Source organism: Ambystoma mexicanum, chromosome 11 (assembly GCF_040938575.1).
Source record: "Ambystoma mexicanum isolate Mex_15411 chromosome 11, UKY_AmexF1_1, whole genome shotgun sequence".
Classification (NCBI taxonomy): Eukaryota; Metazoa; Chordata; class Amphibia; order Caudata; family Ambystomatidae; genus Ambystoma; species Ambystoma mexicanum.
In genome coordinates, this window is record NC_090934.1 from 246,163,440 (window position 1) to 246,191,249 (window position 27,810).

Consider the following 27,810-nt stretch of genomic DNA (forward strand, 5'->3'; position numbering starts at 1 on the left):
GCATGAAACCAATGAGATGATACTACACATTGAAGTTTGATCAAAAAATATGTATTAAAGGAAACATTAATTGAATCAAAAATAAACTAACAGAAATGGGAATGTAAAAAAAGTAAAAAGAAGCATGTCCGTGAAAAAATGCAAAACCAAAAATCAGAATAAAAAGGAATGGTGTCCAAAGTCACAGTCCACAAAAGAAAATCCAATGGGAAATTATAATTGAAAGCCATTGCTCCATGGGTAAATTGTAAAAAGAAAAGAAAATCCAACAGTGAACTATGTACAGGTGAACAAGCCAGGGTCCATGATCCCAACAAAAGAAATGAAACCTATCTAACAACACTACCTAATAAAAAATAACTATATACAAAAATGTGGCCTATTGTCCAAAAGGTCCAAAGAAAATGCAAAAACAAAGGAAACCTAACACTAACTACATAACTATTTACATGGGCAGCGGGCTAGTCCAACGGCTCACTGGATGTTGTCATGGGCCAGGGCATCATCGAACTCCTGTTCAATGGCTTGGAGGCGGGCATGTTCCCTGGCCCCGAGGTCTCGCAGGGATAAAGCAGTGTCCAGCTCCAACTCCCTGCGAAGACCCTCGAGGCACTCAGCCAGCCTCAGCGCTCTCCGCATGGAGTTCTCCGCCCTGACCATTGTGAGCCGTTCCTCCTCTGCCCGCTGCCGCTCCGCACCTATCTGCTGGCCCATCCGCTCACACACGGAAGCCACTCCCATTCCAGGGTTCTCCTGCCCTCCGGCCGATGCCTGCACCCCTGATGTTGATGGCTCCGAGCCATGATGCCTCCCACGTCGAGCCTGCCGCTGCCTCCGACGCAACTGCTTGTGCCAGCACGACGGCATCCAGGCTGATGGAATCCACCGACGCCGTCGTGCACGTGCCCTGCCCGATGATGCCGTCACATCCTCCATCTGCTGGGGTCCAGTTGCTGGTGTGTCCACCCCTGCTGGACCTCCGACTCCCGACTGTGGCAGGGATGGGATCCCCACCAAGCCGGCTGCATTGGTCGGGGCAGGTCCACAGGGGGCCCTGGTGGCATCTGGGCCGGAAGACGGCATGGAGAACGACTGGTGCATAGTCTTCACAGAGGAGGAGAGGGTCGCCAGATTGGCCGACACATGTAGGAAACCCCCGACCATGGCCGATCCCAACTGGGCCACGTCGGCACGGTGCTCTCCGTGATGACGTGCATGCTCCTCCCGGGAAGCACGCACCTCATCATGAATTGCACCTGTGCGCAACGCGACACCAATCAGGACCTTCTCCATATGGCCAGGGGTCCCCTCGTCCGCAGGTGGAGGGGTGTCAAATGACATGGACATCCCCCCTACCTGCGGACGGGCCTGGGATGGGGCATCCCTGCTGGTGCATGGTGGTGCAGTCACAGTGTCAGGGACAGTGACATGCACAGGCCCCTCCACGGCGACCTGTGCTGCCTCCTGCCCCTGCCCCTGGACTGCAACACTTGCACCAGCAGGGATGCCCCCACCAGGCCCCATGTGCGCCTCAGTAGCGGCCTCCTCATCCTCTGTGGAAACCACCAACCTGGATGGCTCCACCCCGTCTTCCGCCGTTGCAAGCCCCTGTGGGTGCTCACTCACCCCTTCCGCTGCAGCCGTGGGGGCATCCCCGCCGCTTTGCTCCACAGAGCCGTCTCCGCCCTCTTCTTCACGTGGCACTGTGTAGAGGGAGACATAGAACACAAGCATCAGGGTACTGTACAATGGTCCCCTAGACAGGAAGCAATACCAGATGAGTGGCACTGTCAAAGATCACCTCCATCATGTCCCTCCACAACACATGGCTCAGTGCAGGTAAAACACATGTGGTAACAGGCATGGCACATGCCATGGACATTAGCATACATGTCCAAGGGATTCTTAAAACATACAATGTTGTTTTGGAACTCACATGCATCATGGGCCATGCCTATCACATGCACACACTTCACCCTAGTTTCATCCATCTGGCCTCGTACACCACAGACACAGTGGATACAAGGATGACTAGGCTGCATCAGTGAACCTGAACGTTGCGACAGACATGTGTCATGCATCCCTGGCATTCACAAGTCACAGACACGCAGGTCAGACACACAGACATGGACAGCATACATGTACATGGCATCAGCACCCATCCCTCACTCCCACCCATGTCCAGGAACAGAGACTGGCATGCTTTCATGTGGCCATTCCGCATAGGGCAACCCATGGTCCATTTGAACACATGCACCAACCGTGTGGTTCACACATTACTGGTCTCACATGCATGACGTCCCTGCACACACACATGCATACATGGCCTATGTCACACATACAGGCAAGTATCAGACAACCAGCACACTGCAACATGCCCTGTCTCACACAGCAATGCTTGGCCACTTACTGCTCAACTGCAGACGGGTCTGCCTCTCAAGGATCTGGGCGTGGAGTGCTGGGCCTACGCGTTCCAGGACCCTCATCTGGATGGTACTCATGCGGCCCCGGCCTCCCTCCACGAGGCGCCGGGCTTTCAAGAGGGTCCTGGACCTGCAGTCATCCCAGCGCTTCTTGACATGTTGGTAGTCACGGACTGCAACCCCCTCCACGTTGATGGCAGTCACGATGTCCGTCCAGATCCGAGTCTGTCCTTCCTTGTTGGCACGCTTACTTCCGAAGAGGGCATCATACTGCCCCAGGACTTGCTCCACCAGGACACCAACTTCGGTGGCAGTGAAGCTGGTGCCCCTCTGCCTCTCTGGCCGGGGGTTGCCAGTGGTGACAGATGTTGCAGTGCCCGACATGGCAACCCCAGAGGCAGGAGTGGGTGGGCAACTGGGTCCTGGGGCTGGGCTGTGGAGCGATGGTATCCCAGTCGGGAGTCTTCTGTTCCAGCAGGGGTGGACACAGCAAATGGACCATTGCAGATGGCTGATGTGCAGGCACCAAATGGCAGGGCATGGTGGCAGCAGGCAGGTAGGCAGCAGCAGATGGCTCTTGGGAGGCTGCTTGGGGCTCTGGGGGGCAGTAATTCGGCCTTTTGGGCAGGAGGGTGGTCTTCCGTGTGCTTATGCGTGGCCAGCTTGATACGGAGTGATTTGGCACGTGAAAATCTTGCACGTCTGCGTGTAAATCGAGGAAAGGCCCTTAGCGCGTAAGCGCGCCAGCACGCATACGCAATTTCATTGGACCAAAGGCCCTTAGCGCATAAGCGCATCAGCACGCATACGCGATTTCATTGGACCAAAGGCCCTTAGTGCGTAAGCGCGTCTGTGACGTTTCGCGCACGGGCGTTTCCCTGGCAGGGTTTGTAGATCCCACGTGCCTTTACATTGCTCTGTACATGCTTTTCGTGGGGTGCGGTGCGTGTGTTTTCCAGCCGTTGGGGTTCACACGCTATTACTTCACAGCGGGTGTTGGCTACGCGTTCGTCTCCACGCAAGACAGACGGTGAGTGGTAGCCCGCTCCCCCAGGCCCGGTCGCGTGAAAAACTTCACGCGAACCCCCGTAATACACGTAGCTCGCTCCCCCAGGCCCGATCACGTGAAAAACTTCACGCGAACCCCCGTAATACACGTAGCCCGCTCCCCCAGGCCAAAACTTCACGCGAACCCCAGGCACAATAGCAGTATGGGAAATTCATCATTGCTGTATATTAGCTCTTTAGTGATGGGCAGGGACGCTACCGCCTGCCTTCGTGTGGCGGACGTGTTTAGGCCTGTGCGTGTCTTTCGCCGTGCACGGCTTTGCCCTATTCGATTCCATGTGGTTCGCGTGCGTGTGGGCGTTCCGTCTGCTTCCCAGCAGTACATCCCAGTTACGCCCTTATTTTCGCGTGTTTTTCCCCATTCCGCGCGTTACGCCCCGTGTTCCGCCCCCTTTTTGGTGTGTGCGCCGAGGTTGTGCGCTTTCACTGTGCGCGTCACGCACGCCGTTCGGGATGTTTCAGTGACGTGTGCGCCATGCAGGGTTTGGCGCACATCCCGAGGAAAACACGCGCAGGGACTTCAATGAATCGCACGTGTGCGCGTGCGCCTGTTTTTTCTTGCTTGCGCCTGCTTGCGCATAGATTTTCGGCGCACGTTTGTTCCATGAATCGGCCCCATAGTGTACACAGCATCCCAACTATGGAGCTTTGTCTTTTAGCTTTATTGGTTAAGTTCTTTATCTTTAAGTCATAAAACAGGGTAAATAAACGTAATAATTGAATATCTTGTATGACGCCTCCCAGGTGTTTTTTTTTAATACTTTTTATTTACTTTTTTTAATACTGCTATTTAGCAGTCTCTTTCATTGCTTCAAATAGGTAGGGCAAGCCTGTTCCTGTCCCCTAACATTAGATAAGCGGCACACCACTGCACTCTAGGGTTTAGCAACCACAGGAGGGCTTAGTGAGAATGGTTGGAGGGCAACATAGTTTGTACTCACTGACTCAATTGTAAAAGAAATATCTAGAATTGAGACATGTTTCTGTATTGTGTGAACATATTAGGTTATAGTGACGTGCTTCTTTACTATTGGAAGCTTCAGCTTGAAAACCGGTTGCAATATTACACGCGTTAGACTCTGCCCCGTTACCCAGTTCACCAACGAAAATACAGGCATGCGCGCTTCAGTGGAGTGCTTCTGGTGAGTGCTGTTCTGTGGGGAGACTCTGTGAACTGGATAACGCTACCGCTCTTCTTAGCATTTTCATTTTACTATTGGAAGCTTCAGCTTGAAAACTGACTGCAATATTGCATGGTATGCTCTTCCATTACAATTAACATACTGACTGTGACTTGAAAACATTTCTACGAAACACTAAAACGCTGTTTAACTCATTTACTGTGTGAGGCTCTGCCCCTTTACCTAGTGCACCAACAAAAACACAGGCATGCGTGCTTCTGCGCGCTCGCTTCTGTGGAGTGCTTCTGGCGAGTGCTGTTCAGCTTTCAGCGCACAGTATACAGCATACGCCAGGGACCCCCCGAACTCTGCTGTAACCTATTGACAGGTATTCTGTTGCTGGAGAACCCTATCATGACCACTTACACCTTGAAATCAAACATGCCTCTGGACCTCCCAAAACAAGCTGACATACCGCTCCCGCTCACTGTGAAGTCGGGCAAAATGGAAAACAAATGCAATGGTAAGCATACTAAAATAGCGAGATCCAAGTCATTGACTACCGAACTTGAGATGGATTTGGCAACCTTTGGCAAAAACTGACACTGCATTATTAGTTAATACTACTCTATTATACTAAATTAAAGCCACTGATGCCTCTGCTGCAAACTGAAACATGCATCTCTGATGAAAACATTTTGGGTTGCACTGCTCTAACAGACGCTACACCCAAAACACATGGGACTAAACCACTCAATCCCGCTGAAGCTGAAATAAGTGAGAACGATCACAGACCAACTGCATTGATCCACGAGGAAAGAGATATAACAAAGACGCGACTATACTCACAGGTGATAAAAAGCTATGTTCATATATCCTTGATGAACAACGCGCATAAACAATCTGATGACACGAGAAAGAGCTATACTGGAATGGACCGACCTGACAACAATTTAACACCTGATAGAAGATATGAATCATGGAATGCCTGATGTAAACTGGACATACCTTGCGTTCTCCTACTTACAGGATCAACCACCAGTGAAAAATGTGACTCAGAAACTATGCATATGGTTCAAGAGACACAACTGGGATCTCCGATCAAAGATACTTCCAGACTGTCACACTCACCTGTTTTAATACAAAATGTTCTCACAACTCTACAGTTTCATCAGATACTTCATTTAGCCTTACAAGGTTTTACGAAACGCTGGAAAAAAACTCTCTATCCCAAGCAATAGTAATTCAAGAGATAGCCATGATAATGGATTTACATTTAGTGGAAGCACTAGAACAAAACAAGTTCTTGTCAATGGAAAAGCGAGAAATGAAAGCAATTGCTACTGAAAATAAACTCCCTCTGGAAATATATATATAACAATGGTAATGTCTGATGGTGCTAAAGCAATGTTAGTGGCCGGGTCTGATGATAAAAGTAAAAGAGTGACTGACATGGTGATTGAGATTGACCAAAAACAGGAAATAAGAAGCAAGACTAATGAGTCATCATCTAAAACAGCTGCAAGAGATGACGAGGTGATAGCCATAGGTGATAGCCAGGATGCAGATGAACATCAACAAGATTCTGGTTTCAAAGTCTTTAGTAGAGAGAAATGAAAGAACAAATCTGGCAAAATCCAAAACATCGAGCAGAGAAAAAAGAAATGTAAAAAATCGTACATCAAAAAATTCAATAACGTCTTGTATATACCTGTTAAAGTCACCTAGCTCAGTCAGACCAACATTGAGCCAATAAACACAAAAAGGAAAACGGAATCCCAACCAGAACATGGAAATAAACAGCGTCCAGACTGACTTTCCATCCTCAAACCAAGATGCTATAGATGACACAAAAATTATGAACCTCTCAACATACTCCACAATGACTCTACTAAACTGAGCGATGAGGAAAATATCAGCACCAAAACTATTGATAAGACAGATGAACAAAACAACAAAAGTCTACATCTAGGAGAAGCTAGAATTTGATTAAATAACCCCAATGCTTAAAGCAAGCCTTTCCTAACTCTAGAACCAAGAGGAGTTCAAAACTTTAAAAGCAACAAAGCAATGATATTGGAAGAAAACAGTAGGGTACACAATGATAAATCATCACGCGATCAAACAGAAGAACGATCGAAACATTTTTACAGAAAGGAGTGATAACCATTATTGGAAGGCATAGACATGACCTTTACCCAACAGAACCACGTTACTAAATACTTTTCAGTCCATCCCTCATCTAAAACTAGTGGAGTCGAAAGACATCGAAGCAATATAAATCTCCAATACACAGAAAATCGACACAGCCCTGCTAATAATTCCCTCCCAAATCGTGAACGAAAGAATATAGAATACGAGAGATCTATTAGCTAAGCAGGGCTTTGACCTAAGAACAAAACAATCATGTACAACTGTACTGTCAGAAAAAGAACATTAGGATATAAAACACAGAGGTGAAGAACGTTTTATAAATTGTGAAGGGGAAAGTTTCAATTTAAAAAGAGAGGTATATTGTGGAACTTGTAAAGATACATCACATTCAAGGAAATGTGATTGGCAAAAACGAGAAATTAATAAAACTAACCACCATGAACATAAACAGAGCCAAACCAAAAGACAGTACAATGATTTCAAAATAGCTGTATGGAATACCAGAGGATTTAGCCATTTAGCAAAAATAAATAGACCAAAATGATCTCATAATATTGCAAGAAACGTGGATCACTACTCAACCAGTTATACCAAACTACAAAATTTACTGGATCTGAGCCATTAAGCAAGCCAAAGGAAGACCCATGGCTGGATTATTAGCCACCAACAACACTGATACAGGAGGAATACTAACACCCTGGCTTAATCCCCACCCATGCAGACAGCTACTCAAATTAGAATTCCCAAACTCCGACCACCCATTAGTTACTCATACAACTATTCTAAATCTTTATTGGAACTCTGCGATATGATATGATATGGCATTTATAACATGCCTATACACAAGTGTTTCAAGGCGCGATCATATTGGGTGAGGATTTTATCAACTTTGTTATATCGATGTTGGACTCTGTATAGAAAGAAACAAACTACTTTACTATATTAATTGTTGAAGATCTAAATATAAGATGCCGCTCAGTGAATAACAAAATACGAACATCAGAAGAGATGGCTGACCTTAATGGCTGAAAGAAACTTCTCTATGCTGAATGGCACCACCCAAGGAGATACTCCACCCAAACCTACTTGGAAAAGAGCCAACTCGACAGCAATAATTGACTATCTATTCATATCAACACAAGACTTAAATCAGTAATTGTACTGCTCTTCCATCTGAAGAGAGTGATCACAATTTGCTAGAAATTGCCCTGGATGTCTACAGAAATAAACACCATCAAACAAGATTACAAAAACAAATTGTCCTTAAACAATGGTAACATTCGAATAAAATGGACTAGAGACAAGCTAGGTAAACTTATAAAGAAGATGTTGATGCATATACAAATTGATTCTGAAGAACAACAAATATGCAAAGACATGTCATATAATCAACTTTTGGTAACATTTCATGTTAAACCGCAAAGAGGAATTGGCGATAAAATATCCCACAAATATGCATATAATCCAACTATTAGTCCATTAAAAGCAGAAATGGGAAAGGAACTAAAGAGCTTGCGTGCACTATCGATCGAAGAAAAAAGAGTTAAATCATCCAAAATAAAAAACATGTATACAAATTCGAAAAAAGCAATACAGAGCAATTAAAAAAAAACAAGAAGTGAATGAGAACATGATTAAAGCGATTTCCGCTAAATCAAGGTCGCAGCTATGGCACCTATTAAAAGCAACTAAGAGCAAGGTGAATTAATCATTAGTGCTGAAGCTTGGGATGATCACTATACAAAACTGTTTTCTAACCCTGAAGGAACCGTTGGGAGAATGAAAACAGCTAAACATATAAAAGATCTAAAATGTGACCGAGCAGATATTAGAAATATAACCAAAAACAAAGCTCTTCTTGTGCTCCTGGACCAGATGAGATAACAAATGCTGCTCTAAAGGAGCACGCTGATCAATGTACAGATATCTTGAATATAATGTATAACTTGATAACGCACACTGGTATCATTCCGCCGACATGGCAGAACTCAATACTCATCCCAATCTTCCAAAAAGGTGACAGAAGAGACCATAGCAACTATAGGCCATTGGCCCTCCTTGACTTGCCTTGCAAATTATATGCTATATTAGTGCTGACAGATCTGCAGATCGGGCTAAATACAACTCTGAGGAAAGATCCCCATCAAGCTGGCTTCACTCCCAGTGTAGGGACTGGTATAAATGTACTTGCAATATCGGCATTAAAAGAACAAGTTATAACATCTAAACAACCGCTGTTTCTTGCCTTTATTGACTTCAAACAAGCATTTGATTCTGTATCACGATCACTATTATGGGATAAACAAATAAAGGCAGAATGTCCAAATTACATTCTTAACTTAATACAAGAATTTTACACCAACACATCTATCAGAATCCAGCTGGACCAAAATGGCCTTTTGTCTCAACCGATCCAGACACACCATGGATTAAAGCAAGGGTGCATTGTCATGATCTCTGCTTCCAAAAGGTCAGGGTTTTCCCAACTCCCTTGGAAGCAGATCCATAACCCAGGTTCCGAGTGCCAACCAGTCCCAATTGGGACCTTTTGGACCCAGTCCTGGCGCCAGTGGCACCAGGCTCATAAATATGCCCAGTCCCAGCGCTGGAAGCGCCGGGCTCATAATGCTTGGGTGGACTTACCTGCAGCAGACCATGCTGCTTACTTGCCTGCCAGTTGAGTCTCTGATCCTCTTCTGTTTGGAACTACTTTTCCTGTTGGGTGGGGCAGGAGCCACTCCCTAGATTCAGAACACTGGAACTCTTCTGGAAAGCAGGAACTCTTTTCTTAGGCGTGGCTGTGGAAGGAGATACCTAAGCACTACATGAGGCTATTTAAACCACACCCGATGGATGAATCTTGCTTTGCGTTATTCTGCATCCTCTGCAGCAGAACGCTCATCGTGTCTTCTGCATCTGATCCTGGGCCTAAGGAAAAAGGCTTACCATTCTGAATCCAGTCTTCAGCAACACCTAGAAAGACAAGAAAGAACAGGTTAGCATTACGGTCTTCAGTGACAGCGCTTCACTTACCTGGTCCATCGGCTGTCACCAACGCCTCGCGCTGCATTCCGGCATCTGAAAGACAAAGGCTTACCTACTCTTCATGCGCTCCGGAGGTCTTCACACTGCATTCCGGCATCTGAAAAACAAAAGCTTACCAACTCTTCGCACGCTCCGGAGGCCTTCGGTGCTGCATCCTGCATCTGAAAGACAATACAAGGTGCGTTTAAAGACATTGGGGAACTTTAATACTCACGTGCCATTACTCCTTTCCACATCTAACCCAGTGGGTATTCCGGCACCCTGCAGCCGCCCCGAACTTGTACCTGCAAAATAAAAAGACAGTTAGAGCGCATCGTGAAGCAGGCAACAAGCGCTTACTTACGTGCTTCCAGGCGCTTCTATTCATCACACGGGCTCCATCTTCAACTCACTTCAGCCCGCCATCCGCCATCGCCGGAACCCTGCAAAACAAGAGACATCATTACTAAAGACTTTAAAGACATTAGAATTACTCAAAACTTACCGTTCGTGCAGTAAACGACGGACAGCAGTCCTCTGAAGTCAAGAGGCCTGCTCCCCTTATCCAGTGAAGAAACTGGTTACAGCACCCTGCCTCGAGGCAGATGGAGAGCACGGCGTTCACTTACCTAAGGTGAGAGCGTTAACCTTTGGGGTTCTACAGGAGAAGAGAAAGGGAAGAAGAGAGAGACATTCAATAACCCAGTTCATTAATCCCACATTTTCTATCTGCAGACATCTTACCCTTCGCGCCAGACATACAGTGCACAGAGGTCCAGCCCAAAGAGCCAGCCGTGTGTTACACATCACCTTTGAAGATACGGTATACGCCCAGTCAAGACCGGCGCCTCTACGGGAATCAGGTGAGCGTTACAGAACGCAAAGCCTACCACAAAACTCCCGTCCAGGCGCTATGGAAACCTCGGATACCGACCAGCTAGCCCAGTTACTTGGGGAACTAAGGGCAGAAGTGCATGCAGCCTGTCAGGAAACGAACGCTCTAAGAAGGGAACTGATTATTTCCAAGGAGCGAACAGATGATCTCGCTAGACAATTGCTACAGTCACAAGCCGGACAGACCCCGTTACCCGCATCTGGGGGAAATCTTCCTTCTACATCCTCTATGAATCCAGTGCAGATCAACCTACCTGGGAATGTACCTCTGGCTCCGCCCGAACGATTTTCTGGTGACCCAAAGAGGTTTGCAGTATTTATCAATCAGTGCCGGTTGCATTTCTTATGCCGGCCAGCAGCCTTTCCAACTGATCAAGCTAAAGTAGCTTTCGTGCTTTCGTACCTTAGTGGCAATGCGGCAGACTGGTCGATCCCTCTAGTAAATCAAGATGATCCGGTCCTCCATGATTTTCAAGCTTTTCAGCTCAGTATAGAAAAACTGTTCGCAAGACATTCACAGGGGCAGGCCTTGGACAATGAGCTTCTTTCGTTGCGACAAGGTAATCAAGACCTTTTGGCTTATATTGCGTCTTTCAACAGACTGATAGTGGAAACTCACTGGCCTGAGGACAAAAGGATTACGCTGTTTTATAGAGGTCTACGCGGAGAGCTCAAAGATGTGTTAGCCCAAGTAGTGAATCCCCCACAAGATTGTTCGGACTATATAGACTTAGTCGTTCAAATAGATCACAGCCTGCAGAACAGGAAGGCCGATCGTTCCAAGTTTGATGCTCGAGTATTTTCCAAACCGCCAACTCCTTCCAAAGGAGTAGACTCCGGGGAACCCATGCAAAAAGGGGGTCTGAAAGGTCCTCTAACACAAAAGGAGCGGGAAAGGAGAAAACAGTTGCAATTATGCCTCTATTGCGGAAACTCAGGGCACTTTCTTCGAGACTGTCCGGTGAAACCAGCCAAGAAGGCAGTAGGAGCTGCAGTTACCAAAGTTACAAACTCTGAGCAGGGAAACAACCTCGCCCGACAAGAATAGAGGTCCTCTTGCCGAGCGTGAAAACCAGTTCCGTGACCTCGCATTTCGTAATACCTATGGTCCTCATTAGCCCTGATAATCCGGATCGATTACATGCAATTGAAGCTTACGTCGACAGCGGTGCCATCGGCAATTATGTGGATCATGAAATGGTTTTGAGGATGAATCTAACTCTTTGTCCCAAGGCTGTAAAGGACGTCATTACTACGGTGGATGGTACGGAGATAGCCTCCGGGCCAGTAACGCATACCACTCAAGAAGTGACGCTAGTAAGTCAAGATGGACACCATGAGAAGATCGTGTTCGATGTGATCAAGGCCCCTCAGTTTCAGATTATTCTAGGAATACCTTGGTTAGAGAAACACAATCCTCTGATCGATTGGCGAGCAAGAACGGTCCAGTTTCCAGAATGTGTCTCTACTTGTCACCCTCCACCTGGTGTTGCACTGGCAGCAATTTCTTCAGAGACTCCCCAGTTACCTCCCGAATACCTAGAATACCAAGATGTTTTCCGGAAGGATCAGGCTAACTCTCTACCTCCTCATAGGTCTTATGACTGCCAGATCGACCTGATACCTGGATCTACTCCTCCTTGTAGTAGAATTTATGCCCTCACCGAGCCTGAGAACCTTCACCTTCGACAATACCTGGATCAATACCTGGCAAATGGGTTTATTCGTCCTTCCAAGTCCCCTTCTTCTTCAGCTTTGTTCTACGTTCCAAAAAAGGAAGGAGACCTTAGAACTTGTATAGATTATCGCTCCCTGAACCAGATCACCGTTAAGAATAGATATCCGTTACCTTTGATCCCTGAACTCCTGGACCAAGTCAGAAAAGCATGCATATATACAAAGCTGGATCTTAGAGGAGCTTACCACTTGGTACGAGTAAAAGAGGGCGATGAATGGAAGACGGCCTTCCGCACCAAGTATGGGCTATTTGAATATCAGGTCATGCCCTTCGGACTTTGCAATGCCCCGGCTGCCTTTCAATATTTTATGAACGATGTCCTCAGAGAGCTCACAGATGTGTGTGTTGTTGTTTACATTGAAAACATCCTCGTTTATTCTTCATCGGAATCTGAACATCGGAAACACGTGAAAATGGTCCTCGAAAGATTGCGTCAACACAAACTTTTCGCTAAGTTGGAAAAATGTGTTTTCAACGTGACTGAAGTTGAATTCTTAGGATTCATATTATCACCTGGCGGAGTGCGTATGGATTCAAAGAAGGTCGATGCAGTTCTCAAATGGCCATCACCATCCTCCGTAAAAGGTGTGCAAAGCATGTTAGGCTTCGCTAACTTTTACCGCAGGTTTATCCCCGAATTCTCTCGAATAGTCCAGCCCATCACTGCCTTGTTAAAGAAAAACAAACATTTTGAATGGTCTACCGAGGCGGAACAAGCTTTCCAGGATTTGAAGACTAAATTTATCTCTGCACCAATCTTAAAACACCCTCGCCCCGAACTCCCCTACATCGTGGAAACTGATGCTTCAAGCCTTGCCATGGGGGCAGTTATATCACAAAAGGACCCGGTAACCAATCAGTTGCATCCCGTGGCATTTTGGTCCCGCAAATTCTCACCTCCTGAAATCAATTACACGATTACTGACAAGGAACTTCTGGCTATCAAGTCTGCCTTTAAGGCTTGGCGGCATTATCTGCTGGGGGCCCGACACACCGTTACTGTGATTACGGATCACCGAAACCTGCAATATTTGAAAACCGCAAAAGCCCAATCCTCTAGACAACTCCGTTGGGCATTATTCTTTGCCGAGTTTGACTTCATAATTACCTATCGACCTGGTACAAAAAACGGTAAAGCTGATGCCCTTTCTCCGATGGGAGTGGAAGAACACTTGATCAACCCTAAACCTGTACCAATCATTCCCGAACAAAGAATTCTGGGTGTAATCGCCACAGAATCCATAGAGGAAGTTAAGGATAAAGCCAGGCAACTTGTAACTCCAGCAGACATACAGAATTGGCATCTGCAGGGAAAGGACTTTGCAGTAAAGGACAACTTATTGTATTTCCAAGAACGATTATACCTACCCAGCACAGATTTACAGAAAAAAGTAATCTCTTGTTATCACGATTCTTTAATGGAAGGACATCCCGGTATAGCCAAGACCTCAGAAAAGATCAAGCGCTACTTCTGGTGGCCGTCTTGGAAAAAAGATATCAGAGACTTTATAATGTCCTGTGGAGTATGCGCCCAAAACAAGAGTCAAAAGGAAAGACCAGCAGGCCTCTTACGCCCTATTGACATCCCACCTCGCCCTTGGCATACGCTTACTATGGACTTCATCACCGATCTACCTCCATGCTCCGGATACAATACGATTCTAGTAATCGTGGACTTATTCTCCAAGATGGCGCATTTCATTCTGCTCTAAGGCTTGCCAACAGCAGCAACTCTGGCCCGAGAATTTCTCGAAAACATCGTCCGACTGCACGGTTTTCCTTCAGTTCTAATTTCGGATCGAGGTAGTCAATTTATTTCTCATTTTTGGCGAAGTTGCTGTCGGTCGGCTCAAATTGATGTGAGACTATCGACCAGTCACCACCCTCAGACCGACGGACAAACCGAGAGGACCAATCAAACTCTGGAACAGTATTTACGCTGCATGCTGCAACAAACTGAAAAAACTTGGAAAGACATCCTTTGGATAGCCGAATATGCCTACAATAACTCTGTCCATTCGGGAACTGGGAAAACCCCGTTTTTTCTTTTGTACGGCAGTCACCCTCGAACCTCGGAGTTGGATCCCCTCCAAGATCTTGAAACACCAGCAGTAGACTACCTGCATTCTACAATCACCCAAGCCTTTAAGGAAGCTGTTTCTCACCTTCAAAGGGCTAAAGAACAATACAAGAAAGGAGCAGATCAACATCGGAAGGAAGCCCCTCAATATCAAGTAGGGGATCAAGTCTGGTTATCCACCAAATATCTACCTCTAAAAGGGCCACGCACATTCAACCCAAGATACCTTGGTCCCTATTCCATCACTACCATAGTAAACCCAGTAGCGGTCAAGTTGGACTTGCCCCCGCACATGAAGATACATCCGGTCTTCCACGTCTCTCTATTAAAACCCGTGCAACCTCAAACCCGACTAACCAAATCTCCAAAACCTATCCTAGTTGATGGAGAACTCGAGTTTGAAGTCAAAAGCATTCTGGACTCCAAGATCTCCAAATCTAAACTATTCTACCTAATTGACTGGAAAGGCTACGGCCCCCAAGAGAGATCCTGGGAACCTGCTGAATATGTCCACGCTCCTCGCCTAATCAAAAGATTTCACCGAACATTTCCTGACAAGCCAAAACCCCCGGAGAAGCCCAGTTTGGGAGGGGCCTTGAGGGGGGGTACTGTCATGATCTCTGCTTCCAAAAGGTCAGGGTTTTCCCAACTCCCTTGGAAGCAGATCCATAACCCAGGTTCCGAGTGCCAACCAGTCCCAATTGGGACCTTTTGGACCCAGTCCTGGCGCCAGTGGCACCAGGCTCATAAATATGCCCAGTCCCAGCGCTGGAAGCGCCGGGCTCATAATGCTTGGGTGGACTTACCTGCAGCAGACCATGCTGCTTACTTGCCTGCCAGTTGAGTCTCTGATCCTCTTCTGTTTGGGACTACTTTTCCTGTTGGGTGGGGCAGGAGCCACTCCCTAGATTCAGAACACTGGAACTCTTCTGGAAAGCAGGAACTCTTTTCTTAGGCGTGGCTGTGGAAGGAGACACCTAAGCACTACAGGAGGCTATTTAAACCACACCCGATGGATGAATCTTGCTTTGCGTTATTCTGCATCCTCTGCAGCAGAACGCTCATCGTGTCTTCTGCATCTGATCCTGGGCCTAAGGAAAAAGGCTTACCATTCTGAATCCAGTCTTCAGCAACACCTAGAAAGACAAGAAAGAACAGGTTAGCATTACGGTCTTCAGTGACAGCGCTTCACTTACCTGGTCCATCGGCTGTCACCAACGCCTCGCGCTGCATTCCGGCATCTGAAAGACAAAGGCTTACCTACTCTTCATGCGCTCCGGAGGTCTTCACACTGCATTCCGGCATCTGAAAAACAAAAGCTTACCAACTCTTCGCACGCTCCGGAGGCCTTCGGTGCTGCATCCCGCATCTGAAAGACAATACAAGGTGCGTTTAAAGACATTGGGGAACTTTAATACTCACGTGCCATTACTCCTTTCCACATCTAACCAAGTGGGTATTCCGGCACCCTGCAGCCGCCCCGAACTTGTACCTGCAAAATAAAAAGACAGTTAGAGCGCATCGTGAAGCAGGCAACAAGCGCTTACTTACGTGCTTCCAGGCGCTTCTATTCATCACACGGGCTCCATCTTCAACTCACTTCAGCCCGCCATCCGCCATCGCCGGAACCCTGCAAAACAAGAGACATCATTACTAAAGACTTTAAAGACATTAGAATTACTCAAAACTTACCGTTCGTGCAGTAAACGACGGACAGCAGTCCTCTGAAGTCAAGAGGCCTGCTCCCCTTATCCAGTGAAGAAACTGGTTACAGCACCCTGCCTCGAGGCAGATGGAGAGCACGGCGTTCACTTACCTAAGGTGAGAGCGTTAACCTTTGGGGTTCTACAGGAGAAGAGAAAGGGAAGAAGAGAGAGACATTCAATAACCCAGTTCATTAATCCCACATTTTCTATCTGCAGACATCTTACCCTTCGCACCAGACATACAGTGCACAGAGGTCCAGCCAAAGAGCCAGCCGTGTGTTACACATCACCTTTGAAGATACGGTATACGCCCAGTCAAGACCGGCGCCTCTACGGGAATCAGGTGAGTGTTACATGCATACTTGCAGCTACATTATTCAACTTCTACATCAGCAACATCAATGGCTACCTAAAAACTAACTGTCAGATCTTTTCCACCCAAACTGGGAATACATTTCATATCCTGGCTTCTATATGCAGACGATTTGGTGCTCATAGATCAGACACAAATTGGTGTCCAGAGGCAATTACAAGCCCTTACCAAATGTACAATTGCAAATAAATTAGAGATAAACACCAAAAAGACTAACATTATGAAAATGATAAGTAAAAACAGATCTCACAAAATATCTGAGTTCAGATGGACCATAGAAACAACTCAACTGTTGACCACTGATGAGTACAACATCAACAATAACAACTGTGATGCACCCTATAAGAGCGACATCAAAAACAAAATACACTCTCTAAGCTCACAGGGAAAAATCATAGATGCCAAATATGGAAAATTGGCCTATATCTCAGCGCTGATTTACTACAAGAAAAAGGTTATATCTACCATAACATATGGAGCGCAATCCAAACTTCCCCAGTACCATCCAAAGAGGAATCACATCGAAGTCACCTTTTGGAAACAATAATTACCTGTCCCAAGAAGTTACCCTATTGCTGTCATTAGATACAAACTGTGATTAACTTCACTCAAAGCTAATGTGTGGTGGTATAAACTATCACTCTATAGGAAAAGCCTAATTGAAGATTCATATGCCCAGACACTGATCCCTATCATAGCGAAATCTATGTGCAATACCAATATAAATGTCTAGAGTTATGAAGATACCACTGTAAGGAGATCATGAAAAGCACAGACATTGATCAGATCACTTTTACACTTAACCCCAATAGAGCAAAAATGAAATTAAGAGATCATGATTGGATCATCATACAAATGGAATGCAGGAGCTACATATGTGTAAAAGCACTAACTTTCCTCCAAAACAACAGAGCCAAATACCAAAATACATATGCAAATATCCTGATCAACAATATCAAGCTAAGATAATGCGTATGCGACTGAATATATGGCCAACAAGTTCCTTAAGAATTGATTGAGGAGAAGAGAGTAATGCAAAATGTTGATACTGCAATGTTGAAGCTTTGGAATTAATCCTAACCTCTGGTATTGCTCTGGGCAACCCTCCAGACTATCGCCTGCCAAGACATTACAGAAGGGGCAAGACCATATGCAAATCAAGCCTGGTCCCACCCCAAAAGGAGCAGTCCAGCCTAAACTGCTTGATCACATCCCTTCTGAACGAGACCACAAGCATCCCAGAACATGCTTTGTCCTAGTTGGGTCTCATCAGTGAGGAGTAGCTTGGGGCTCTAGGTCCAGCAGGCAGGGACCAACGTCTGGGCATACCCATCCCACTCGGGGTAACTTATGCAAAGGAGGTGATGGCTGGAAGGTTTGGAATTAATCCTTGCCTCTGGCATCGATCTGGGCAACCCTCCAGACCATCATTCTTTGTCTGCCTTGTCAGAAGTGGAAGGACCATATGTAAATCATGCTTGGACACACCCAAAAGGGGCAGTCCAGCTGGAACTGCTTGGTCACATCCCTTCTGTATAATGCCAATAAAAAAAATTAGGGCATGGGCAACCGACATGCGTGCCCAGATTGAGCATTTTTGGTGAATTTGATCAAAGGGTCACGTGAAAACTCGAGAATATGCAGCAAGTGATCAGGCCATTAATCTAGAGTGCAGAAAGTAAATGACAATAGAAGATTGCATAAGTTCAAAAATAGCTACATCCAACATCAGAATGTTTGACAAACTCCTTGACGCCAGTGTGGGAGGATGGAGACGAAAGTGAATTGTGACTCACTAAAGACATTTCTTGTATCAGTAGAAGCATGCAGTGCTGAATATTCATGCCAATACCTGTGAGAAACAAAGATACATGAGAAAACGTGCTGAAAAATTAATGGTCACATTCTTGGAGAAAAAACAAACTTACATCCAGACATCCTTCCCCTAAGAGTGTATTGATCACTGCTGTCAAGTCTCTAACAGCCTTCTCTATCGACCACGATGCAATGCTAAGAGACCTAATCATGGGTGGCGTGTGCTGACATATAATATATCTTGCTTACTGACTTATGTAAAGCTTAGCTCTTTTATTGCCAAGGAAACCTCAGTACCCCTTCTCTCATTTTCTTTTCTCTCTACCTTTCTCTTTCTCTTTTTCTCTCTCACTCGCTCTCTCTTTCTCCCTACATGTCTCTTTGTTCTCTTTTCTCTGTCTCTTTCTGTCTTCTTTTCTTTCTCTATCTTTCTCTGTCGCCACATATCTCTCACTCTCTCTTTCTTCTGTTCTCTTCGTGACAACGTTTAGAGTCACCAGAGAGAGTGAGATATCTAGCTTTCAGATGACTGCTCTCACTAAACTTTACCACCCATAGAACAAAGGTATGAGTGTCTGTGGGCATCACTCCAATCCTTAGGGACCTACAAGGAACCTGATAGCGATTACGTTGGAAATCAAGCATTGACACTTGTCAACAGTTTTGTGTTTTGTGTAGGCATGACAAAGGCATTTGCACAGGAACTGCTGTTGTGGTATTAACTGTCCATCGATGGTAGCAGCGGCAACATGGTGCAAGTACCTGGGCATTGATAGCAGTGCCTAGCAAAGTCATAGTGCTTATACATAAGCCAATACTGTTGGCGATGCCAAAACTTGTTTTTAACAGGACCTCAATGAAGGACATGCATAGTGCTTATACATCGAGTAGCAGAAGGCAGACCCAGTTAAGAAATGTTTATGGCACCAGTACCACATTTACAGCTCCAATTTCGTCATTAACTCTTAGAAGACTTCTTTGCAAAAACACTGGCATGCCCTTTACAGCACAAAGTTTGTTGGCAAAGCTTGATAAATCTTGCTCAAAGAAAATACCAGGAGGATGTGTTTTGAGTGGGGAGGGGAGTTTGCGGGAATGGCCATAGGAATTAGCATGGCCATGGGCAATCAATGGCTGGATATATAGCCAAACCTTTTTGTGTCCCTCCTCATATGTCTTTTCTCCCCAGCTGTACTATAATACAATTGTTTTGGCTTATAGGTGGCGCTAGCACTACCTAATAGTTAAAACTAAAAATGTTATGTTATGCTGTGATATTGAGATTGAAATTAATTCCACGCACCGCTGCCATTTTTATGGTCTCCAGGCATTCATGAGGATCTGCGAAGAAAGGAGGTTGGGGATGGTTAGTTAATGGAAGCAGAGGGATAGCGCAAAATCATTTTCCTGTGCGGTTGGTAGCTTCAGTTCTTAGAAAATGGTCCCTGTGTGTTGGGTTTGCTACTAGGTAGTATGGTTTAGCTGCTGTTTTGGTGTTTGGTCTATAGGGGATGGTTTTGTGTGTCTGTGGCGCAGTGTTAGATACTTTGTTTTTTTGGGGTTAGAGTGAGATTTCAGAGGGGGTATGATGTTTGCTGTGTGATGTCAGGATTGTGCTTTGGTAGGGGTATGTGTGTGGTGTATTTGGTGGTTGAGCGGTGAGTTTATAGGAAATTTGAAGGATTTTAGTAGGGTTAGTAGTCTTGGAAGGATAGCTAAGGGGCAATGCCCTCCCCTTGGAAACAAGACAATGCGGAACAACACAGGTTCGGTCCCCGGGTCCGTGCTTAGAAACCTCTGGGTATTAAGCATGTTATGGATAACCAATTACAATTAGTGAGGAAGGTCTCTGCATTATTAACAATCCACATAAGGCAGGGAAAGCATACAAGCAGTAAATTGTTGGAGCTCCCAAAGGACTCCATAAAAACAATGGTTTATAAGTAAGAAATATGTCACTACTGATGTCATACTACAATCTTGGTTACAGAAATATACAGAGTCTAGGGATTGGTTAAGGGAATCAACTACATATAGTATATATAGTGGATAGTCTTCTCATTGGATACAGTGTAGAGGAGCAGGTGGAAGCATTCTTCATAGTCTACTATTGAGAATGCTTCCACCTGCCTCCACCTGTTCTACCCCCTCAACCACGTCTTATTGGAATGACAGACGAAGAGTTACGATTAGGAACCCATGCACAAGTTTATGCAACATATCTATATCACGTCAATTGTATGAAAGATGATATGCATAGGCAGCCATTCAGAAGATACTCTCACGTTGAAACAGTGGAGGAAAACTACCAAGAAGGGTGTGCCTTGCCGCGTTGCCAGAATGCAGCCTTGGATAAAATGGTGCACGGCATGCATTAAACAAAGTTTAATAGTGGCAAAAGAATGTCCCAAAGAGGATATATACACCTATGCTGAAACAATCTGAAAATAATTAAAAAGTGACGATGTAACTGAAGCACTAACAGAAATATGTACTCCATGATGCAGTACTTGCGAACACAAAGAAGAATGAAGTGACTCACTAGTCAATAACTGTAAATACGCTGAAACGCAAGGTAGAAAGAATACATACATGCTTGCTTATATCATATATTCAACGTTTAGGATAACCATTAGAACAACATGGACAAAGGCTCATGTCAATTAACCCAACTACCTCAAAATATGAGCCAGGATCTTAACGTTGAAAGATGATGAAGAAGCTGTTTTTCTTACGAAATAGAGGAGTACATTGGCTTGGAACCAAGGATGCTACTTCGAGAGATGAAGGAAAAGCACAAAGGGAGTCTAACGAGCAGACCATGTGCAAGGACATATTTCACAAAGATTACTACATACATTTACTGATGCCAAATATTGGAAAATTAAAATGGGATTAAATTATTATGGGATAGAGTGAGCAAGCCACGCAAAGCCAAGAGAAGCAACTGCACCCAGCATAATTGAATCAAATGGTGTTAAATGCACCGTCGATGTGGACAATTACATGATCTTGTAACACGTGAAGAAGAGCTTGCAAAACAAGGGAGATTTATTAAGCCTGAAGCTAAGATAATGATGGCGCTACACTACATATGAGAGAAGATAGCCTAATTGGGAAACAAAGGGGAGAGCTGACGTATCCCCAACTAACTGGGTTTCCTTTCTATGTGTGTGCTGCTGGTAAACTGAATGTCCAAGGTTGGTTTTGGGTTGCTATACAATTAGAATAGCCTGCCATGCACTTTCACATACAATGTTGCAAAGTATTATTCTGCTGCCACATTTTCTGCTGTGACGAGTGCCTTACATCACATGTAGAGAAATAGCTCATGTGCCTCTCACAGATAAGAGACCTCCAATGAGGGACTAAAACATTAATTGTCTAAAGGTAGTCATGATCCCCTAATCTAATCCCACCCCTCAATAGGTTTTGCAGTTTGGCATGTAGGATCACATCATACATGACGCATCTAGCATTAGATAAGCTAAATCCAAATGAAAAGGCATTGTGAACTTGCACGAAAAACCTGATGAGTGTTTATTGGCCCTGCTTTACTTCTTTGAGATTAAAGCAGTATTTTACCATCTCCTTTGAGTCTGTCTGGTTATTTGGTCTGAAATATTGTATTGGTAATTCCATCTAGCAAAACAGATGCTTCAAGGTAATAGAGCACATTTGCGTATCTGATGGCTGAACCTGAGACCACCTATAAATTGATAATAGTGAATAGATGTAATTTCTTTATTACCTGATTGGTTAATGTGCTGGGCGCATAGCATTCAGAGTGGTTGGCCTCTTACTTTCCATCCTTGAGCAACTGACAGGTCATCAACACATGAGCCAAATGGGAGTAGGAGAAGAAAGACTTAGGAGCTGTTTTCCTTTCAATTAAAAAAAATATACTATCCTTTAATCCTAGGCCAAGACCCAGGGTGACCACTTTGTAGTCAGCCTTGTTTAGTGTCGTATTTCAGGAAATATGTGGGTAGTCGCAGCAAGTGACTATCTGTGTCTGGGGCTAATGAATAGACAGTGTACTTGCATTATGGTTCACATGTGAGGGGACCGTGTTCTGAATGATTTCACCCTGCATTTACTGAGATTTTAGCTAATATGAGTGTGCATGCTGTTACTTTTCTGACCACTAGAGACTTAGTCAAGATGTTCCTTATAAAGGTTTTAGCTTATGATTACTTTCCAACTGGTCTTCAAAGGCTGGTTGCTCTTTAATGTATCTTAGATAAATATGACTTGTGCCATGTGAATTATTATCTTGCATTCTCCTCCAAACTGTTGAAATCTTCCTTAATTTCTCAGTAACATTGGCCGGGCCCATACAGCCCCTTGGCAGTGCCCCGTAGGGCTCTGTATTTCAGTAAAATCAGCATTTCAAGTTTCATGAATCCTCAAGGCCTTCCATTCACTTCAATACATGCTGATGCTCCCATTTTGAAAATGATGGCTACCCATTCCTGACACATTTCAGTGTTAGTGAGTTGTATATGTATGTATCACTCATTTTGCAATTCATCTTATAAATTGCTTATGTTATGTGCTTTGTGTCTTTATGGTTGTAAGCAATATTCTTTGTGTACAAATGCATATTTAACATAGTGTCTGTGTTTCCTCATGGTCAGTGCATATTTGCTTTGTTTCTATTGCAAGCACATGTGTCAGTTCACAGTGATTTTGCTTATTTTCACCATCTTTAGTTACATCAGGCCAGGTCCTCCTGTGTCTGCCTGTGATAAGGCTGATATAGCCGCCTTAGCGATTAGCGTTTCTCAACTATGCAATATAGGGATGTGGGAGGGACCGTAGCTATGAATGACGTATTCATCTGCCTGTCAACAAGTTCCAAAATTTAGCTTAGATTCATGAGAACACTGGTACGCCATATCTCGGTTTGAGAATTGGTTGGGTTTGAGGCTTATGTTATTGCTGGATCCGAGGGTTGGTTTTGGTCTAAAGATAGAGATTATTTCCTTTATGAATTCCGCTCCTTGGCCGTGTATTGCTCTGTGTGTTATGCAAAGTGTTTTGAAGTAAATACTTGTTATGATTGGCAGCTAGTGTAGGATTCTCAGTGCTGGTGTAATGTGTCCTCTCTTGTTGCATCTGAGAAGTAGTCTTGCCACTGCGTTCTGTATTCACTGTAGTTTTCGGTGAGGTATTCCAGCATTCCAAGGTAGATGCTGTTGATGTAGTCCATTCCTGACATGATGAGGCAGATGACGGCGAGTGTTCTGTGTCAGAAGGAGATAAAAGGTAGAAACAATTTATTGTGTGCAGGTGGAAGAAGCATTTAATAACGATGGCGTTGACTTGTGGTTCCAGTGATAGGTTGTTGTTCATTAATATTCAGAGATTTTTAACAACGTTTGAATTGAAATGATTTCAGCTTTAAAGTGTTTGATTGGTTTTATGTTATTTGGGCATTAGTAAGGTGCTAACCCTCTACCAATGTGACCTCATAATGATGAGTTCCATTTGGTAGCAGTGCACTCAATTATCTAACTGGCTGGATGGTATTGTGTAGCCTGCCCATAGCATTTACTGCTAAAGCTGTCCCATACATTCAGCAAGAGGGTTTAGGCAGAAGCTTAGGGTGGTGTTGTTGTGGTGTAACTGCGCAAGGCTCTAAATTTGCACATACGTTTGGATGAGGGAGAGGACTAAATGGTGCTTAATGACAAAGGAGATGTTAGATGATTATTTGCAAAACCAGTGACAAATAATGAAGTGGCAGTGTGCTTGCTACTCAAACAATTGTTTAAAATATGTGCAATCACACTTGCATTGGTTTTATTAAGAAAAAAAGGAAAGTGTGCAGGTCTTAACTTTTCCTACTTTGTCATCAAAGGTTCTTTCGAGGAACACGGTGGTGTAGAAGCCCGGATAGCTTGACAGTATTTGAGGTTGGGCCATTGAGAGGTTGTTTTGGTCACTAGCAATCTGGCTAATGGTGAATAAGGGTGTCACATCTGACGTTTAGTAGAGAACAGCCTAAACAACTTGCCCCTTCCACTAACTACTGCGGCCCACGTTTGAACTTTTATCTACTTCTATATGATGCTGAAGCTATTTTATAGTTAAGATATTAGGGGGTTTTAAAACCCCTTCTTGTCATTTGATGAGGTTCAAGGCAATGTGTTGCCACTACTCCAGAAGTAATTTGTGTTAAAGGTAATTATGTTTTCACCTATAGTGGTTTCAGCAGGGCATCAAAGAGTATGTGATAGCACTTCTACTTCAATTATGTTGGTCAAATGTTGCCTGTGTCTGTCTCAATCACCTGGAATTCCAGAGAACCATGTGATGTCCCTCTCTGCAAACAGGCACTAGAGGTCATCACTGTAGCATTTTGATGGAACTCATGCAATTTTGTGATTTGGAGAATTGCAAAATTAAGAAGATGGTCCTTTTAGGAAGTAAACAGCACGGGTCGGTAAAAAGATGCCTAATTCATAACAGATATCCGTGTTACACCATAGCATTATGGTTGCTACATCGTGTGGAACAGGGATAGTAAGACGAACCAACCTGTGGTGAAAGAAAGATGAAATCTAGGCCACCTTGTAGATGTCACCAGTAGGAGGCACAATATTGAAATTAGCAATCCGGGCCCTAGTGCAAGGGAGGTTGGACACTAAAAAGGCACCTTGCATGTGATGGGATAATTGTTTCAGTGGCCCTTAGAAAGTAAGTTAGTGAGACAGGGAAATTAGAGAACAACAAAGGAGTTGGCACCTCTAAGACCCCAGTGTTTACACTGGACACAGTAAGCCTAGACAACATCCAGTTTAAAAAAAAAATATCACAGCATGTTAAGGGGAAGACAAATAACTATTGACCCTCCCCCTCTTGATGGACTGATGAACATGTCAGTCAGAGCTCTTGTCCCTCGCCCGGTTCAATATTGTAAAGATGAGAAGCGTTATTCACTGAGACAACCGTATCACCCATATTCTAACCAGGTGCAGCAAATGATGCAACATGATGTGAACTAAATATGGTGAAAAATGACCAGACAGTCGATAGGAACGTATATACGTATACACTCACCATGAAGAAACACAGACATTAGGATAAAAGATGCATTTAGACATGAAGAAAATTACATTTACCGACCATTCATCCATGAAGAACATGACATAAGCAATGTACAAGCTGAATGCAACACTAATAGCACACAGGTATAGCTCACTAACATAGACATTTAACAGTAATGAGCAGCCATATTGTCTAAAATGGAAGCAACAGTTAGCCTTTGTAATACATAAAATGCTTAAAAATTTCAGAGAGTACAACATGTTCAATTCATTAAACAACAGATCAGTGCAGAGCTCAGACTGAGGAATGAAGGCCTCAGCCAAGATTGCTAAGACATTAGGGAAGGGTTTGCCCAGACAAAACCAGATGTACAGACTGGCATTAAAATATAGCATACACAGAATCATAATGGTAGAAAATACAGTCTCTGAAATGTCATATATGAGTTTTTTAAGGGAGAATTGGCATGAAGTAAAGGGACAGATAGTGAGTGAAGAGACAACCAATCACAGTGCAGGGAGACAATGGCCTAGATTGTTCTGACCTTGAAGTACTGTGCACAGTCTTGTTTTGTTTCCAGACAAACAATATCTGGTTGAAACCAGTATATGTGTCTGTTTTGTTAGTCAGTACATGATGGGGTCAGTAAGGGGATGGAGTTTTCAAGGGTTGATGCCAGAAAAGGGGCGGTGAGTGTTCAATGCCAAGAAATGGGTTTGTCCAGTGAGAAGAGGGCAATGTATTTCATCCATAAGTACCTAACCAACCTGCATGCTTAGAGTGTCTACATTTTCTTTCATGTATTCTATTTTCATTTTGTGGTAAGCTTCTATAAAGCTTGCTTTCAGCAGAGCGGGAGTTGAGAACTCTTTTAGTCAGCCTCGACCAAGGCTGTTCTTAAATTGTTGCTCACCGCAGTTGGGGGGGGCGTTAAATAAATCCTTTGTTTTCTGCAAGAAGCCCATTCGTCTGTGGAACTGTTGCTCTATGTATTTTGCAGCAGGTCTGAGAATGGTAGCTTTTTGACCAGCACATCATACTACGCATTTGTCTTGCCCCATTTAAGCATAGGTCCAAGGCTATGCCAAGAGTGATGGCCACAGTGGGCACGGACTGTGTTGACCATTTGGGTGGTAGCGATGGTCATAGTGGGAAAGGTAGTACTATTGGTACCAATGGTGGTAGTGTGGCAGGTAGTAGTATTGGTAGCTATGGTGGCTGTGGGGGAGGTAGTAGCAATAGCGATGGTGGCTTTTGGGGAGGTTGTATGCAAGGTGGAGGTGGGGTGGTAAGAGTGTGAGTGGAGGTGATGGAGGTCGCAGGGGTGGAGCTGGCCTTGAAGTCGATCTGGATGCCTTATGCGCTCCGGTGGTGGTGTCCCTCTGAGTGTCTGTGGAAATGAAGAACCCATTGAGAATGTAGATTGAACAGAGATAGCAGGTTTACCATAATGGTTCTCAACATGTCCCACACATCTGGCATTTGAAGGCCTTGCTGTCTCCTTATATTTTGACATTTAGGGCTACATGTTTGTTGGTCATGCCCAATTTCTGGCTACTATGCTATATGATTTATGAACACGTTGCGAGGCCAACCCAGTGTATCCAAACATTTCATTTAATTAAAGGGTGGCATACAGCTTTACAAAGGCATGGCAGTGTCGTGGTGGCACATCTACATGGATCTATTACACCTTTGCTGGTAGTGTGCAAGAGGAGGGCTACACTAGCAATAATGTGGATGCTTCAGACCATATGATTTACAGGGTTAGCACAATGGTACATCATGCATGATGAAAAATCAAGATGCAATGTTCCACATGTGTGTTTTGCACGGTGGGTTTTTATTATGCCCAATATGTCTTACGCATCTTTGGTGACATATACTTTCAAGGTATGCCTGTGTTGGACATGAATGATGCATGGGTCTCTATAGGGCACATGTTCAGATGCAGACATCCCTATATCATCTTAAATAGTGGGGGTACAAAATATTGAAGTATTGAAGTGTGTAATGATCTAATTGCTGGTTGTGGAATTTCCCACCCCAGAGCCTGTTGCCAGAGCCCTAGAACAGGGGCATTTCTAGGAGAGACAGGTATTATTTTTGTCAGATGGGAAAAGGAAATATGTAATTTCAACTGTATTGTGTTTTAGGATAGCTAGAAAGCATTTGCGTACACACAGTGTACCAGTCCTTTTTAACAAGCCTGAATGTGGTCACCGTCTTTCCCATTTACAGCACTGTGAATGTTTGGATAGTCTGAATGTTGAGGTTCCATTACCGTAAACTCCATCAGTATTGCCGTGATCAACCAGACTCAATTAAAATCTCTACCGGGAGTTACAGTCTTTATCC